The sequence below is a fragment of the Pteronotus mesoamericanus genome, unplaced genomic scaffold, assembly GCF_021234165.1.
Source record: "Pteronotus mesoamericanus isolate MK-2021 breed Mesoamerican mustached bat unplaced genomic scaffold, CSHL_Meso_final scaffold_31, whole genome shotgun sequence".
NCBI classification, from domain to species: domain Eukaryota; kingdom Metazoa; phylum Chordata; class Mammalia; order Chiroptera; family Mormoopidae; genus Pteronotus; species Pteronotus mesoamericanus.
This window is the reverse complement of record NW_026555312.1, coordinates 20,661,033-20,679,443: the sequence shown is the minus strand read 5'-3', so window position 1 is coordinate 20,679,443 and position 18,411 is coordinate 20,661,033. Positions and strand designations below refer to the sequence as shown.

At 38.0% G+C, this 18,411-nt stretch overlaps 1 protein-coding gene across 4 annotated transcripts in view; it reads right to left on the bottom strand.

Moving 5' to 3' along the window:
- FARS2 (phenylalanyl-tRNA synthetase 2, mitochondrial) overlaps positions 1 to 18,411 on the bottom strand; it is a 529,812-nt gene that overhangs the window by 505,273 nt on the left and 6,128 nt on the right. The window contains exon 1 of one of the 4 annotated variants that reach the window (XM_054591915.1): positions 3,733 to 3,780. The exons of the other annotated variants lie outside the window; for them this stretch is intronic. The gene's annotated coding sequence lies outside the window, so the exon portion shown is untranslated. Of the gene's footprint in view, positions 1 to 3,732; positions 3,781 to 18,411 lie in introns of those variants that run through there. 4 annotated transcript variants of the gene reach the window in all.

The window sequence follows — 18,411 nt, the reverse complement described above, 5'->3', positions numbered from 1 at the left end:
TTGACTAGGGAGATGCCTACATTCCACGTTCCACATTGCAACCTGTGAAAGAGACTATAACAGGTTCCACCCAGCCCTAATCAGGTGGAGAAGGGACAGTGAGGAGACACCCGAGCTGCGAGAGCTGCCGGAGCATCTTCCTGTGCTGGCCTGGCTCAGGAGCCTGCCTGGGAGCCCACCAGGGACAGTGGTAGGACACTGGCAGTGCAAGAAGCAGGACTGTCAGTGGTAGACAGAGGGCGGGCACAGCATACTAGAAATGGACTTGGGGAAGCTGGGCTGATTCCTGGGACAGCCTGGCGACTTGAGAGCCCCAGGGCCAGGCTCCTGCAACAGGGAAATAGCCACACAGTTCACTTTCAGCACCTGTGAAGTAGAAACAAAGCCCCTCAGGACTGAAGTTTCAGTGCTGCACAGTCCACAACCCCAATGCCACTGAGGCCCAAAGCACCAGCCAGGGCCATAATGTCACTCAAGGCTGCCCTGCCAGTACCCAGGTGATCTGGGACCCACAGAGCTCTGGATAGTGGAGACTTGTGCTGAACTCAGACGACAGGAACCAGGAATACTTGCCACAAGGGAGGACACAGGTATTCTCCCTAGATCGTATTTCCATTTAGTAAGTAATTTTTGAAGCCAATGAAGCCAAAAAAAGGCAGCGATGGGGCTTAAAGACAGGGGAAGTGATGAAGCTGAACCAGTAAATAAACTCAAATCCAGAATAATGGGGGAAATAGGGCTACTACCTAATGAACATGTACCTGTCCAGGCTGAGACTAAATTCATGCTGGCAAATCTGATCAACAAATCTAAGGACCAGAGAAGGGAAATTGAAAATCAGTGGAAGAACTATACACAAGAAAGTGATGAGATCCTACAAAGGAGACAAGAAATAGCCTTCCAATATGTAAAACAAACTTCAGAGCTTAAAACAACATAGCTCTTGGCGAAGGAAAAGCTGGAGTCTGATTTGAAGCAGCAGTTGGAGGCAGGGAGGGGACATTTCACTGGTAAAGGAGAAGCAGTACAGAAAATTGCAGGCATTACAGGAGGAGCTAAAGTAAGCCCCCGCTGAGGCAGCCCATGCCTGATACCTCCAGGAAAATACATTACTGGAGAAGCAACTGAACAGGCAATTTGGGAAAGAGAAAGAAGCTGAAAAGGAAGGCCCAGACCTTGGACGTGGCAGCAGAGAGGCATGCTTCTGAGTTGCACCACCTCCAAACAGAGAGCCAGGAGTTATAGAGTTGGTGCAGCAGTCCTAGCAGTGTGTGGAGGAATCCGTCTCCACTACCCCCATCCCAAGCCCTGGCAAAGCTGGTTAAAAATCCAGAAGCAGCAGCTTCAACAGGAAAGTTGTATATGGAGTGCTTATTCCCAGAGAGGCAAGGACAACAATGGGGTGCTCCAAAGAACAGAAGAACTTCTTCCCTAACCACTGAATCAATCCACAGCAATTACTAAATTACCACTGCTTCAATATGGACTGGAGCAAGTATTCTTAGGTGCTGCATAAACCTGGTTAGAAAGGCTTTGGGATCTCATTGCTACCCTAAAATATCCATCATGATGTGTTAGTGTGAAGAATCAAGTGCTTTTTTCCCCCTAGCCGAACTGCTAGGTATTTGTGTAACCAGCTTCCCTTAATTAGTTTTTTTCTTTAATTAGGTCCTTTTAATAAATATGATGTTGCTCAAACCTTCAGGTAACCTAACACCATTTGCCAAACATTCATATATGAAACCAGGTTGAGAAAACCACCTTGAGAACGTAAAAAAAAAGAAAAAGAGATGTGTGACTTTATTTCCTCTAGCTGAGTCAGATTTCTTTATAGAGAAAGCACCTTTAAGGCTGGCATCTCAGGTTGACTTTATATAGTGCTTTCTGCTCTGCAAATGACCAATATCAGTTTATTCTCATTCCTTTTGGCCAACTCAGAACACAATGGAAAAGAGTTTTTAAGCATCTTTTAAAAAGTTTGTGACAGTGACCAGGCAGCTCCTATAGTTTGCTAATAACAGCAAGATCAATCACTGCTCAGCAGAATGACCTTTTGTCTGATGCAGACCTTACAATTTTAGTTTTCAGTAAATCAAAAAGGGGACATATATTACGGCAACTCTACTGAAATGTTTTCTGTGAAGTAATATGTCTAGAATTAAGGGGGTGGGTGAATGCCTGTTGTAGAAAAATGTATCAAAAAAGTTTAACTACCTGGAGAGCTTTTTAAAGAGTCTTGTGCCACCTATTTCCTTAGCAACACCATAAATCCTAAGATGCCAAGATTACTTAATGTTAAATATAGTAAATACCTTAGTTTTAGGTCCTCTATTTCATTTTCTTACTATATTTGCACTTAATAATACATGAAATGCCTTCTGTAATTAATATGTGCCTTATATTTATGCCTATTTAACTGGGAACAGTATTTTAAATTAATATAGGCTTTTAGGGTAGTTTGGGGGGTTCTTGCATTTATGACATATTGATGGTTAGACGTGATTTATTTGAATGCTGAATTCTACACAAATATAACTCCATATTTTAACCTTGCTTTTCTATAGAAATTGTCAGTAATAAAAAACTTCAAAATAATTTTTTGAATTTTATTTTATTGATATGTAAAATGAATTCCTTTAAATTGCATTACTCTCCCTCAATGTGCTACTTCTAGCTTTAAACATGTAATTTATCAAACAAGCATTTGTTAATAACAAAATAAAAGCCTACTTGGATTAAATAAATACATAAATAGAAGTAAAGGTTCTCAGGTGGGTACTGTAAGGTCAGAGTAGAGAACCAGTGGGCTAATGAAACTGAAAGGTGATCCATCTGCAGGTGACCCATCTGTCAGCTAATGTGATCCTGGAACAATTAAAGAGATACAAGTCCAGATGAAGTCAGGTCTGATCTCTGAGCCTGCTTAGACAACTTAAATCCTGGTCTCTCTCCTAAATGGAAGCATGAGGGGAAGATGGGTCATGAGAGAGGAAAGAACCTGAGCTAACAGATAGGCAGACAAGAGTTCAAATCCCAGTTCCATTAACTAGCTGTATATCCTTAGCCCATTCGTAAAAGTTCTTCCAGCCTCTGTTGCCCCAAATGAAAAATGGTACTTATTATATCTTTTTTATATATAAAGCCCCAAACAGTCCATCTCTTGCCTGGACCTTAGCAGACGCAGTAGGCGTGACCTGCACTGGGCAAACTGAAGGGGCAGAGATGGCAATAGAACCTAGGGAGTCAGCACATATTGAGGCTGGGCCCAGGGTCAGACACAGAAAAGCAATGCAAAGGGCCACAGCATGTAACAGCCCCTCCACACCAGACAAATGATTCCACAAACATGGAAACCGGCCCACCCAATCCCCTTGTAGCCAGTCCAGCAGCAAAATCCTCACTCTGCAAATAGTGAAAGAGCTGGGGCGGGGGAGGGGCGGGAGGGCAGGAAACTTTCCAGCCTAAGTGGTCTATACTCATTATACCAGAGGAGAGAACAGAACCCCACAAACATGAACCCATCCCTCCAGCAGCCCACCCCTCCCCCCATCACAGCAGAGCCTTGTAGAGGCAGCTGGATCACCTCCAACAGAGTGGCTAGGCTGGCAGCTTCCAGCTATAGGAGGGTGGTATCAAGAACACACAGGCCAGAAAAACCATAGACTGTCACTTACAATCCATGGGAGTAGTGTCCCGAGACCAAGTCCACCAGGTCATAAAGGGGATGCCCACCTCCTCAGGGAATATGGGATGCTTTCCATGGCCAAGACAACACTACCCCACAGAGATTCTGGAGGCCAAAGCGGTGCTGATAAGAGAAAACAAAAACTTGCACTTCAGCACCACCTACTGGAAGACAAAAGAAAGACATCTATTATCAACCTGCTAAACAGTAGAGTCAAATACCTAAAAAACATTTTATTTCCACAAATACTCAGGCAGAGAAATAATCCATCAAGGACAATAAATAACCAAGGTAACAAGGGAAATCAAAAAGAAAATTTAAAAGTCTCCAGAGGATAAACATAAAGACATGGAAGATTAAGGTTTAAATGACAGAGAATTTAAGGATGCAATTCTTAAAAAACTAAAAGAAATACAAGAAAACTCAGAAAAACAAATCAATGAGCTCAGAAATAACATCAATGAACAAAATGAGTACTTCACCAAAGAGATTAAAACTTTACAAGATAACCAAACAGAAATTCTGGACTTAGAGACTCAATAAATGGGATGAAAAACAAACTAGAGAACTTAGGAAACAGAGCAGACTAGATGGAGGAAAGAATTAGTGATATCAAAGATTGACATCAAGAAAGGACTTGAGTGGCAGAACAGAGAATTGAGAGTAAATAATAAAAAATAAAAGAACACTAGAAGAGCTATCTGACTCCTTTATTTTTCATTTTTTTAAGATTTTATTTATTTATTGTTAGAGAAAGGGGAAGGGAGGGAGCAAGAGAGGGAAACATTGAAGTGTGAGAGAAACATCAATCGCCTGCCTCTCTCACACCCCCAACTGGGGATCTGGCCTACAACCCAGGCATGTGCCTTGACCAAGAATCTAACTGGCACACTTTTGGTCTTTGGGATGATGCCTAACCCACTGAGCTACACCTGTCAGAGCACTATCTGACTCCTTTAGAAAGAACAATATAAGAATAATGTGCATACCAAAAAGAGAAGAGTGAGAGAAGGGAACAGAGAGCCTACTCAAACAAATAATCAATGAGAAATTCCCAAAGCTATGGAAAGAACTGGATCCTCAAATCCAAAAAGCTAACAGAGCACCTAGTTACCTCAATCCAAAAGGCCTTCTCCAGACACATTATATTAAAACTGTAAAAAATTAATGACAAAGAAAAATTCTCAAGGCAAACAGGGTAAAGAAAATGATAACCTGTAAAGGAAACCCCATTAAGTTCTCATGGAATTTTTAAATGGGAACCCTACAAGCTAGAAGAGAATGGAATCCAATACTCAAATTATTAAAAGAGAAAAATCATCAGCCAAGAATAATATATCCAGCAAAGTTATCCTTTAAACATGAAGGAGAAATGAAGGCTTTCCCAAACATACAGAAACTGAAGGAATTTACCACCACAAGACCTGCATTACAAGAAATACTTAAAGGTGCTGTTCAACCTCAAACAAAAACACAAAGGACACAAAATTGTAAGTTGCCTAAAAGAAGTAGGAAATTACAATCCTTGTTCAGAATAGGATATTAAATACTTAAATATAACATAAAGATTAAAGGAGATAAAAGCTTTTAAAAAAGAAGACAATAGCTACTGCAATTTGTAAATGAACATAGCATAAAAAGGAATAATCAGGACAACAAGAACATAAAAGGTGGGGAAGAACTAAACTCACACAGGTGAATAGAGATACAATGCAATTAAAAGATAAAGAACTACTGCACATAAAAAATTTCTTTTCATATACCGAATGGTAACCACAAAAAACAAAAGCTAGAATAAGACATATAACATTAAAAAAAAAGAGAGAGAAAAAAATCATAGGATACCACTAAACTAAAATGACAGACAGAAACATAAGGAAAAAGAAACAATGGAGACATAGAACTACCAGAAAACAAAACATAAAATGGTTATAGCAAATACCCATGTATAAATAATCACCCTAAATGTAAGTGGACTGAACTCACCAAATAAAAGGGACAGAGTAGTAGGATGAATGAAAAAACAAAACCCAACTATTTGCTGTCTTCAAGAGACACATTCAGCTGCAAAGAAAAACACAAACTCAAAGGGGCAGAAAACGATACTCCAAGCAAACAGCATCCAGAGAAAAGCAGACGTAGCTATATTTATATAAAACAAAATAGATTTCAAGATAAAAAAGGTAACAAGAGACAAACACAGAAATTTTATAATGAAAAAGGGGAAACACCTCACAACATAACACAATATATATGAACCCAACCTGAACACATCAAAATATATAAAGCAACTACCAAGAGAACTAAAGGGGAAAACTGACAAAAATACAATCATAGATGGGTACCAAAATGCCCAATTGACAGCAATGGACAGAACATCCAAACAGAAAATGAATAAGGAAATATCAGCCTTAAATGACATATTAGACCAAATGGACATGAGCAGTATTTACAGAACTTTTCATCCCAGAACACTAGAATATACATTCTTCTTTAGTGCACATGGAACATTCTCAAAGATGGACCATATGTTGAGGAAAAACCTAGCAACAACAAATTTAAGACTGAAACCATACCAAGCATATTCTCTACCCACAATCCTTCAGAATTGGAAATCAGCTGCAAAAAGCTGGAAAAATCACATATATATAAAGATTAAACAATATGCTAAATAACGACTGGATCAAAGAAATTAAAAAAGAGATCAAGCCCTGGCTGCTGTGGCTGTGTGGACTGAGAGCCAGTCTGCAGACCAAAGGGTCCCGGTTCAATTCCCAGTCAGGGCACATGCCTGGATTGCAGGCCAAGTCCCTAGCAGGAGGTGGGGAAGAGGCAACCACACATTGATGTTTCTCTCCTTATCTTTCTCCTTCCTTTCCCTGCTCTCTAAAAATAAATAAAATCTTTAAAAAGAGAGAAAAAAATACATAAAGACAAATAAGAATAACAACATAATATGTCGAAGTTTAGGGGATAAAGCAAAAGCCATAAGGGGGAAGTTTATAGCATTATATATCTACCTTAAGAAACAAGAAGTATCTAATAAACAACCTAACATTTAACCTTAAAAAGCTAGAAAAACATGAAGCCCAAAGTCAGTAGAAGGAAGGAAATAATAAGAACTAGGAGAGAACTAAACAAAATATAAAACAAACAAAAAACAATGAAAAAATTAATGCCACAAAGAGCTGGTTTTTTGAAAAAATTCTAAAAATTGACAAAGCTTTGTATAGACTCACTGAGGAAAATAAAAAGAAAAAGGACACAAACAAAATCAAAAATGAAAGGTGAGAAGTTACAACAGACACCACAAAAATGCAAAGGACTATACAAGAATATGATGAAAGGCTTTATGCCACCAAATTCAATAACGTAGAAAAAAAAATGGACAAGCTCTTAGAAATACACAACCTTCCTAAACTGAAACATGAAGAATTATAAAATCTAAATAGACCAATTAACAGTAAGAGATTTAATATTTATCTTTCTCAAAATCTTCCCAAAAACTGAAGATGCAACACTTCCTAATGCATTTTATGAGGCCAACATTATCTTGATACCAAAATCTGGCAAGAGACAACATAAAAGAAATTTACAGACTAACATTGTTGATGAATATAAATGCAAAAATCCTAAACTAAACACTAGCAAATGGAATACAGTATATTAAAAAGATATTAATACATCATAATCAAGTGGAATTCATTCCAAGGGCACAAGGATGGTTCAACATTAGGAAATCAATCAATGTCACATACCAAAATAATATCAACAAAATAAACAATAAAAATCATATGGTCTCATAATAGAGTAAAAAAAAGTTTGACAAGATGCAACATCCATTTATGATTAAACCATTCAAACCAATAGTATAGAAGGAAACTATCTCAACATAGTACAGGCCATAAATGACAAACCCTCAATAAATATCACACTCAATGTTGAAAAACTGAAAGCTTTTCCTCTAAGACCAGGATCAAGACAAGAATCCCCACTCTCACCATTATTATTCAGCATAGTATTGGAATTCTTAGCCAGAGCAACCAGGCAAGACAAAGAAATAAAAGCCATCCAAAGTGGGAATAAAAAAGTAAAATCGTCACTTTTCATGTTTCAAAGGAACCATATATATCAGCTAAAATCCAAAGTCTGTCAAAAAAAGTCAGTGACAAAAACAAAAGTGTTCCATGATTGTTTTGAAGTTCAACAACCCCTTCAGTTCTATAATTTCTCTTTCTTCTGTTATAGTTAAATATATTTTTAAAAAGTAAAGATATGATGTGTGATGTGATTTTATCTTCATAAAGGACTTTTAAGCTATCCATCCATTCTTCCATTCATCTACATAAAAATTCATAGAGAAGTGTTTACAATGATGATTATCAAATACTAACTACACTTATTTCCAGATATTAAGACTTGAGCTTAAATGTCTTGCTCCACTTTTCTAATATATTTTGATGTTTAAATAATGAGCATGTATTATTTTTAGAAAAACTACATGTCAGGACACTAAATTGATGTTTTAAATGAGGCAAAACTGACTAAATGATACAAACCAAAATGTACAATTTATAAAAAAATGAGTGCAAGTCATTTGTACAACTCTAGGTCTATAATCAGTCCAAAGATTTCAAAACAGTAGAGAAAGAAGATAAACTGTATAAGGATTTCTTAAAAAAAAAAAAGCTTCAGTGGAGCCTCTAGCCTCACTCCCTCCAACTAAAGGAAAAGAGTGTCAGCCTCCGTAGCTAAAGGAGTAGAAACTTCAAGGAATCCCCTTGAGAAGGCTAATACGTACTTCATGCAAGAAGGGAGACCATGAATGTGCACCCAACTTGTACTGGGAAACAATAGAAACCTGAATGGGGGCTGAGAAGAGTTAGACAGCAAGAGGACTATGCCAAGGAAGTTACTATATCTACCAGGGGTAGGCATGTCTTATGAGCCATAGGAGACTGCAAGGGAGAGGGCCAGCACTGAGCCACTGTAAATTTTGCATATGAATGCCTGGAAGGTGAAATGTCACCAACAATGAACATTTCTTCAGTGGCAGGAACCTTAGAAGAACCAGGGACAAAGGGGAGCATAAGCAAGCCCAAGAAGAATCACCTAACTCAAGGAAGCTGAAGTTGGAAGGACCCAGTAGGAGGTCCTCTGAAGAACTCAGGAAAATACTCAATTAGACAGTCAAACCCAGAATACTAAACCAACCCCAGCTTATGTAGAATCATTGGATTCCTTCACTCTCCTCTCCTTTCCCCACTCCTCAAACTTGTCAGGGTCCTAAGTAGTAGAGCTCCTCGGGAGAAAAGGATAAGTAGAGAAAGGAAAAAAAGCCATACGCATTCCACCAAACTTTCCCATTGCAAGGTCTTCTGAAGGGGGAGTGGGTGAGGAAATAAGTTCTCATCCAGAGTGTTTAACTTATATTCCATAGGTCACCTTAGTTCAACATATTGGTTATATACGCAATATCACTAAACCACAGACAGACAGACACAGTGGATAGCCAGGTGTACACATGTCCTCAATGTTTCTTTTTTATACTGTAAATCACTTCTACCAGTAAAAATACATCAACAAAGCAGAGCAGGAAAATAGTTAAAACTGAGAACTACACTTGTCTGAAGCAGACCAATTAGAATAATATTGAAAAGCAGCAGACATAAAATCTAAGCTGGGTAAGGAGAAAAGGTATGAGAGGAATAAAGCACAATAAACAGGTAGAAAGCCCAAAGGATTCCAGGTCTTGGTGGAGAACAGCAGTATCAAAAAGAATAAGATGAAAGGTGGGTATACCAAAGTGAAAGGAATGCTTAAATTGAGAGTATGAAAGAGGTTTAGTCAATAAAGTGTGTTTAACTCCAAATCTCAGCTTGCCAGGTACTATTTATTTATGTCTCCTCATTCTATCAGCAATTTTCAACTGGTGTGCTGCAAGATTTTTTAAAACATGCAATACCTAACTATTTCAGTCCGGGGCACTGACCTCTTCTCCCTTGGACTGTCAAATGAAAAAAATAATAATAATAATAATGGCAACAGCCAACACAAAAGCCATCCAGTGAGAATGAATTAAAATTACACATGTTTTTTGGTCAGGTAGGCAAAAAAGTGTATTTTTTGGTGTGCTACAGAATTTTAGTAATTTGTTTTTGTGTGTGCCATGAGATGAAAAAGATTAAAAATCACTGTTGATATTATTGTTATGATATTAGATAAGAAAACACATTAAGCAGTTAGCCTCAAACCTGGCACAAAATAAACAAAGAGTAGTCCCTTCAGTGCAAATAGGAGCTAATGAGCTATAAACCAGAATGTCAGAGAGGTGAAGGAGAAAAACGGCTGAGCTATTATAACTGAGCCATACACATTTTAAAATTCACATTACTTAGCTTCAAATACAAGAATTCTGCAGCATGAAAGAAATCCAATTTTGACAGGGAAAAAAAAAAGAAAACCAAGCAACATTAGTAAATCATGAAACTGCAGCACTAGTAGGATATTCCATTGAATTATTGACCAGTCATTTGGCAAATATTTATTGAATTATATGCAAAGCACAATCAATCTAATAATTTATTTCAGCATCTATCTGCTAATATATTGTGTGGCACATAAACAAATCTAGAGGCAGAACAGAGGTAAAATAGATGGATCGACTTGACTGACTGCTTCTAAGTATTTACAAAGAAGGGGTGGGAGCCAAGGATGACCCTCTCAGGAGAATGAATGTTCACTGAATGATGAGAAGACGTGTCTCTGCCACATTCAGGCATACGAATGTGTCCTACAGCCATGGAAGAGACTGGAGACATAACAGTTAAGATGGCACAAACATCCTGGCATTATCATGATCTAACCAGGAGTCCCTAACCTTCTTTAGTCTTAGAATTCTAACTTTGAAAAATTATCCAATCTCCACAAAATCAGACATAAAGTTTTATTTTCTGCTGTACAATTCAAAATTACATAAAAGCATTAGTGAGTCACAGTAGCTTTTGATCACTGCATATTTTTGCAATCACTAAACTACCTGCATGTTCAAAAAACAGGAGAACAAGCACATGACAGAAATATAGGAAGTCATAAACCCTGCCTTTCTATGTCCCCTATAGTTGTTTAGTACACGGACTGGAAAACACTGTTCTAACTGATTGAGCTAACTGACAAGACCATGAATCTTTGAAAATTCATGTTCCTCAGCCTTAAACTGCAGAACCTGCAGTATAGAGGTTCTAGCGGGGGAAAATGATACTGCAGTTGAAAAAAGGTTTGGAGGGATTCTAGAAAAATACAAAACCAAATCAAAAGTTTTATCAAATTACTGATCAAGTAGGAAATATTCAGTAAATACATCTTTATGCACAGTAATGTTCATTCGCTCTAATCATATTCATTTAAGCATTTTCACAGTAATTATAGTTTTTCAAGCACAGAACTAAACAGAATGCAAATAACCTAACCCATGGACAACTACGGCTTGAAAACGAATGCTTACCCAGAGGTAAAACAGAGTTCACTGCAGCAGGATGCTAATTATTGAAAATAAGAATTCAATGAAAATTATTTAATTTATCAAGGCTGCTTTCAAGTCTCATACCACCAAATCAAATATGGCATATAATCTGGAAAATACAAACCTTTTGGAAACAAACAGTCCTCACTTCAAGTACATAATCTGCTATGTGAACTGGGGTTGCTTCTTTAAATCCTCTAATCCTCAAGGTTTTGTTTTGTTTTGTTTTTGGTAAAATTTGGGTAACATGCCTACTTCATTTAATTAGTATGAGAACCAAGTAAGAAAGCATATCAGATGTTCTTGCAATGCCTAGCAAGGTTAGAAAATGTTTGGAAAGAAAGAGGATTCTAAGCATTGTCTGTGACCCTCAGGAAAATCTGTACATGAGACTCAGGACCATGTAACACTGACATGTGATCATTTTTCCTTCTCATTACAGCTGACTGAGTTAACAGATTATTACTATCTTAACCCAGGTAAGGCAGAACTGTGGCTCCTTTCTAAGGACAGGCTGCAGAGCTGCAATGGGGAAGTCTGAAGGAAAAGTCTGCAATCTCCTGTTCTGAAATGCCTGATTGTTTTATGTTTGTATTAGTATTCAGGGGCTTTCTTTTAGCAGTCCAAACAATATAAGATTGTCATTAGATAAAACCATGCACCCATGGTTTCTCTATTGAGTGAAACAATAACAGTAGAACCCTTCCCACCCTCCCACACCTTAGGACAGCTAACCAGTCATGCACAGAGATTCACCCCTAAAGCACAATGAACCCTTTGGTTGCATCACACCGGCACGCCCACCCCTACCCCAATCCTGAATCTCCTATTGCAGATGAAGCCACGGCAGATTGGGGATCCAGAGCCATTCAGACTATTAAAGAATCAAAACTCACAAAACAATATACAAATGTATTATGGAACTGTCTACCTGAAACCTATAATTTTATTAACCAGTCACCCCAATAAATTCAATTAAATAAAAAAAGAACCCAACCTCTGGGCAGAGGGCTGCAAAGATACAGGGATCCTCTAGGGAATAAAAGAGAAGTTAAATCTTTGACAAGTTCCAGGCTCTTGGTTATTACAATATCTATCTTTTTACAAACAAAGTAACCTATGGTCTTGTCATGAGAAGGCCTCCCTAATTCTGGAAGATCCTAAAACACAAGGGTATTCATATTAACATTGTCATCACAAACTTATGTACCAAAGAGGATAACCATACATCTCCATTTCCCTTAGACAGTTCAGGTATGCCTGTGTCCCAGCAGCATCATTTAAGAGCATCCACTTTCAGTGTCCTGATTTAGGAAATAAATTATATCATCACCCAAATGTCAAATGACTTACCTAAAATGATACAGAAAAGCTTGATACAGCTGTGAGATGTAACCAAATTGACAACATCCTAGTCAAGTTTTCTCCCTTACTATCACATACAAACATTTACAATCATTTCAAAAATGCACGATAAATCACCCTAGAAACAGTAAAACTATTACCAACAATCTAAGATTATAGCCTGCTGAAACTAAATAATTTTATTTAAAAGCATCCCCATTGTAAGTCAGTAACTTGTGTCAATAATTCATACAGCTTCTCCTGAGACTAACTACTCTTTTAGAAAGAAAATAGAGATTCTAAATGCAATTTTAAATAACATGCCTTGGTTAAGCACAATAAGCTGCTAAAATGAGAATCATTTCCATGCTTCCAAGGTTATCCAAAATATAAAATAAAAATATTCACTACCAGGGGTTCTTCATGTCAAATTAGAAAAATAATGCCAATAAAGATTATTTTAAGATAATGCTAAATTGTAGGAGAATAAATCCTAACACAAGAGAAAATGTATCCTAAATACTTACCACTTTTCCACAGAAACTGCCCAGATGCTAGTTCCGTTAGTATGCTAAGGACTATACTACTCTCCATTATAAAATCTAAACCTAAACCATAACCAGGAGGGAACAATGTCCTCAAAACAAATGAAACAAACTGCTGTGGCTAAAAACTGTGACTAAAGTGGTGGCTAAATTTCTGCTGTGGCTAAAAACTCATGTTACCTAAAATTGGTGGTAGTGGTGGAACAGGAAGATGGAAGATGCATAAATCTAAGGATTTCAGTCTTCTTTATTCAGTCATCCAAGATATGTTTACTCAACACCCACTAGACACTACAGTTACAGTAATAAACTAGCCCTTCACTCTTCTGCTGGGAGAAACCAACATGAAACCATTAACTTACGATTGTGCAAGTATATAATTTTAAAATATAAAAAGGTAAGGTAGCCCTGGCTGGTGTGGAGCATCATCCTGTAAACCAAAAGGTCACAGCTTTGATTCCTGGTCAGGTCACATGCCTAGGTCCTGGGTTCAGTCTCTGGTATTAGTTAATTCAAGCTCATAATAGGACACAGGTTTGCCAAGCTGAATTGCTTCAGTTGTGCTCAACAAATAAATTTTCATATTAAAAATTTATGAAATACTACATTATATAAGTATTCACTATAATGGTAAATAAGTCATTAATTGTTTAGCTTCTGTTGGTAATAACATTTTCCAGTATAGTACTGCATGGACTGAATGCTTATGTCCACCCCCCGCCCCACAAAATTCATGTTAAAATCGTAAGTTATAAACCAATGGTATGAGGAGACAGAGCTTTCCAAAAGTGATTAGATAATGAGGCCTCCTAAAAAATGGGTTTAGTGCCCTTATAATAGAGGGCCCAGAGACATGCCTTGCCCCTTCCACCACGTGAGGACACCAAGAAAAGTTAGGACCTCTGTGAACCAGGAAGTTCGCACCAGACACTGAATCTGTTGGCACCTGGATCTGGTACTTCCCAGCCTCCAGAACTGTGAGAAATAAATTTCTGTTGTTATAAGCTACCCAGTTTATAGTACATTATTATAGTAACCCAAACAAAGACAAGTATCAAAGATTAATGAGATAACAGAAAACATATTTATATGTTTTCCTGTGAAAACACACAGTATGGAAAACACTGGTTCCTGGCACAGAGCTCCTAAAAACCTTTGTAATTTCCAAAGTGACAAGAACACTGGGAGCATCTCTTGTTCTAATAATTGTCTTTGACCCTGTCCCTGACACAAGGCTCCTAAACCCCTGTAAATTCCCGTGTAGTAAGAGCACTAGGAAGATATTTTGTTCTCATGAGGTGACTCTAGGCAGGCTCCTGGATGGGGGCTGGTCACCAGAAAGAGCAATAATTAGAAGTTTGGGATTTTTAACCCAGCTCTCTACTTCTCTAGACAGGGGAGAGGGGGCTGGAAATAAAGTTAGTAACTCATCATGCCTAATGAAGAAGTCTCCATAAAATCCCAACAGTATGGGGTTCGAGAGAGTCCAGGTTGGTGACATCAACACTGGGAAGATGATGCACCCCAACCCTATGGAGAAACAAGCTTCTGTGCTCCCCAGACCTCATCCTAAAGACTTCTTCATCTGGTTGTTCATGGCCTCCTTTATCATATCTTTTAATAAAATGGTAAATGTGTTTCCCCAAGTTCTGTGAGCCACTCTTACAAATTAATCAAGCCTGAGGAAGAGGTAATGAGAAATTCCAATTTGTAATCAAATCAGACAGTTGCAGGTGACCTAGGGCCCTACTACTTGCAATTCCCATCTGAGCAAGGCAGTCTGGTGAAATCTGATGCTATCTCCGGGAAACATCAAAATTGAGTTGAATTTTAAAACATGCAGCAGGTATTGCAATGAATTGCTTGGTGTAAGGAAATAAAAAAACCCAAACATTTGATGACCGGAAGTGAAGTGTTCTGTATGAATAATAAGAGAAACACAGGAAAGAAAACACACAGTAAGGAATAACTGTAGGTTTTTCCTTTACAAAAACAAACTGTCCTTCCAAGAGATCAGTTAACTTCACAAAACTCAGTATTGTATATCTTGAAACAGTAACAAAGTGTTTTGCCAGTGATTAGCAAAACACAAGCAGTTTATTTATAAACAAAGAGTCAGCATTGAGAATCCTACATGTTTTCTGTAAACAACCAACTTATTTGGACAAGCAAGTGACAGCAGCTATTACTCCCCCTTCGAAGAAGTCAATCAGTACTCCAAAAGTATCTTTAGAAGGATTACTGAAATGAGTTGTTTGTAAAGTTCCCAAAAAAGCTTCTGGAAGAGAAAATTAACTCAGTAAATAATAGCTATCATTATCACATGTAGAGCTAGTCTGATGAACGAATCATTCTAAAATATCCAGACAACATAAAAACATTATTCCTAAAATGTATTCCTTATAACTAGTAAGAAAAAGAAAAATGACAGTAATATTACCATATACCACATTGTAAAAGATTCCCATGTTGGTGGAGGTTTATATTAAGAAAAGATGGTTTCTTTCCTTTTGAAGACAAAGAATTTGTTGTTTTTAACTTTCACTTATTGATTTTACAGAGAGAGAGGGGAAGGGGGTAGGTAGAGAGCGGGGAGATGGGGAGGGAGGGGGGAAGTGGGGGAGAGAGAGACATCAATTTGTTGTTTCACTTATTCATGCATTCATTGGTTGATTCTTGTATGTGCCCTGAATGAGAATCAATCCAGCAACCTTGGTATATGGGGACAACGCTCCAATCTAATGAGCTACCTGACCAGGGCTGGAAAGCAAAGAACTAATTTTAAGAAGATTCTCTAGAACTAAGGGACATTGGATACATTTTACCAAAAAAATCAAAGGTCAGTCTTACTGTTGCTGCCCACAATTAAGGGAACCCTTAGCCTCCAATCAATGAAACATTCTAACTTTCTCAGAGAACAGATTTTCTTAATAAGAGTTGAAGAGCTTCCACAGAATGTGTCAGGAAATCCCAAGAGGTAATGTCTCTCACACACACAACCAGACAACCTAAAAAAGGCACTACGTCTTTTCAAAGAAATGTTATAGAAAAAATATGTAAATTTATCTTAAAAGACTAAAGCCTAGCGTAAAAATCAACATTTGAGAATCTCTGAATATTGTAATTCCTATACAAACCAGTTAGCTTTACAAATAGTGAGAATCCAACTAAATTAAAATTCAAGTATGACTAAAATTTACCCATGTTATTCAAGAAAAATGAATAAACCTCAGATTCCTGAAGCTGGCACTTAAAGGTTCATAGTTAGACAGATCACCTCTTGAGCCAATGCCAACCCCATTGCTTCCTAGCTGTATAACGAGGGCTAAGTAACCTAACCTCTCAGTTTCCCTTCCCTTAAATGAAGATAACAGCTTTCTCATCTACCAGCCCTATCTCCCTGTACTCACCCTCATGGCTCTCCTGCTCTAAATAAGGTCTTTCCATGTTTCTTAGGCCATGATTATTCTTCCCTACACCTCAGTCAGGCCCTCTCTCTTTAATCCTTTCAAGGATAAACATTCCTGCAGTAGCCATCTTACCACCACACCCACACCTCCAAATCCTATAGTTCCCTTCAAGGCCCAGCTCAAACCTAAATCCTCTCAAACTCAACATCAACACTACCTCTTCCATAAAACCCCCTAATTCCCACAGATCAGTGTTTCTCTACCCTGGCTTCATTCAAACCTCTGGGGATTTAAAAAAAAAAAAAATTCCACAAGGCTGGGCCTCAGCCATGCTTTATTGGTCTGAGGTATGGCCCAGGAATCAGCTATGAAGTGACCTCTTCATGCTCTGAAACCCCATAACACTTTACAAACATGTCCCTTGCAGGACGTAGCACTTTCTATCACATATTTTAGTTACACACAAATTGTATTTACACTATTACTCTTGGAAAACAGGATTGGTATTTGATTTATATCCTCAAGTATCCACAAGAACAGTTACTTGAACCACCAGACTAGTCAACCAGCATTAAATGTGGAGGCAAAGATAGAGAATTTTAGTGCTCATTGAATACACAATTCAAAAATATGTTCTGAAACAAAAGTCTACCAAAGAAAGCCTAACATCACCTGAAAAATTAATAGATATTTCAATAGCTCAGATGTTAAGTTCTGCTTGACGTATGTGATCCAGCCAATGTATGAGAAGAAATGACATATACCCAAAACAGAGGAAACATTATTAAAATAAAGCAGGTACAAGATTAACAACTGAAGGAGACAACCACAGACAGTAGATTCCTGGAAGTCTCAAACGGGACTGCGTATGATCACACAGGGTCAACATCTGAATCATGACAGGCAGATCCAGAAAGTAAAAACAGTGGTCTCCTACCATAGAAGTTCACACCACGAAGTCAGGAAATCAAGACAGATCAACTTAAGAAGTAGAAGCAAAAAAGAAGAGTCTCAAAGAGAATGGGAAGAAACACCCCCAAGTTGAAGGGAAAGGAGCAATCCCCAGAAAGAGAACTAAGTGAAATAGAGGCAAGTAAACTATCAGATATTGAGTTCAAAACAATGGTTATAAGGAAGCTCAATGAGCTCAGTGAGCTCAGAGAGAATTACAAAAAAGTACAGAGAAACTACGAGGAACTTACTGCAAACTAAATCAGCATGAAGAAAATAAAAACAATCAATAAGAGACAAGAGGAAATGAAGAATACAATTTCTGAACTGAAGAACACAGTAGAAGGAATCAAAAGCAGCCAGGATGAAGCAGAGGAATGAATCAGCAAGCTGGAAGATAAGGTAGAAAAAAGCTCCCAGAAAGAGCAAGAAAATGAAAAGACTCAGAAAGAATGAAGAGGCATTTAAGGAAATGCAGGACAACCTGAAACATAATAATATCCATATAATAGGGATACCAGAAGAAGAGGAGCAAGAGATAGAAAACCTGTATGAAAAAGATGGAAAATGATGGAAAACTTCCATCATTTGAGGAGAGAAAGTCACACAAGTCCAGAAAGTACAAAGGGTCCCATTCAAGAGGAACACAGTGAGGTACACTCCAAGACACATCATAATTAAAATGGCAAATATCAAGGACAAACAGAGAATCCTAAAGGAAGTAAGGGAGAAACGTGCAGTAACACATAGGGGAGCCCCGGTACGGCTGGCAGCTGACTTCTCAACAGAAACACTGCAAGCCAGAAGGGAATGGCAAGAACTAGTCCAAGTCATGAAAAGCACAGGTCTGCAACAAAGACTGCTCTACCCAGCAAGACTCTCAATTCAAAAGGAAGGTGAAATAAGGAGTTTCCCAGACATAAGAAGGCTAAAAGAATACACCTCCATCAAACC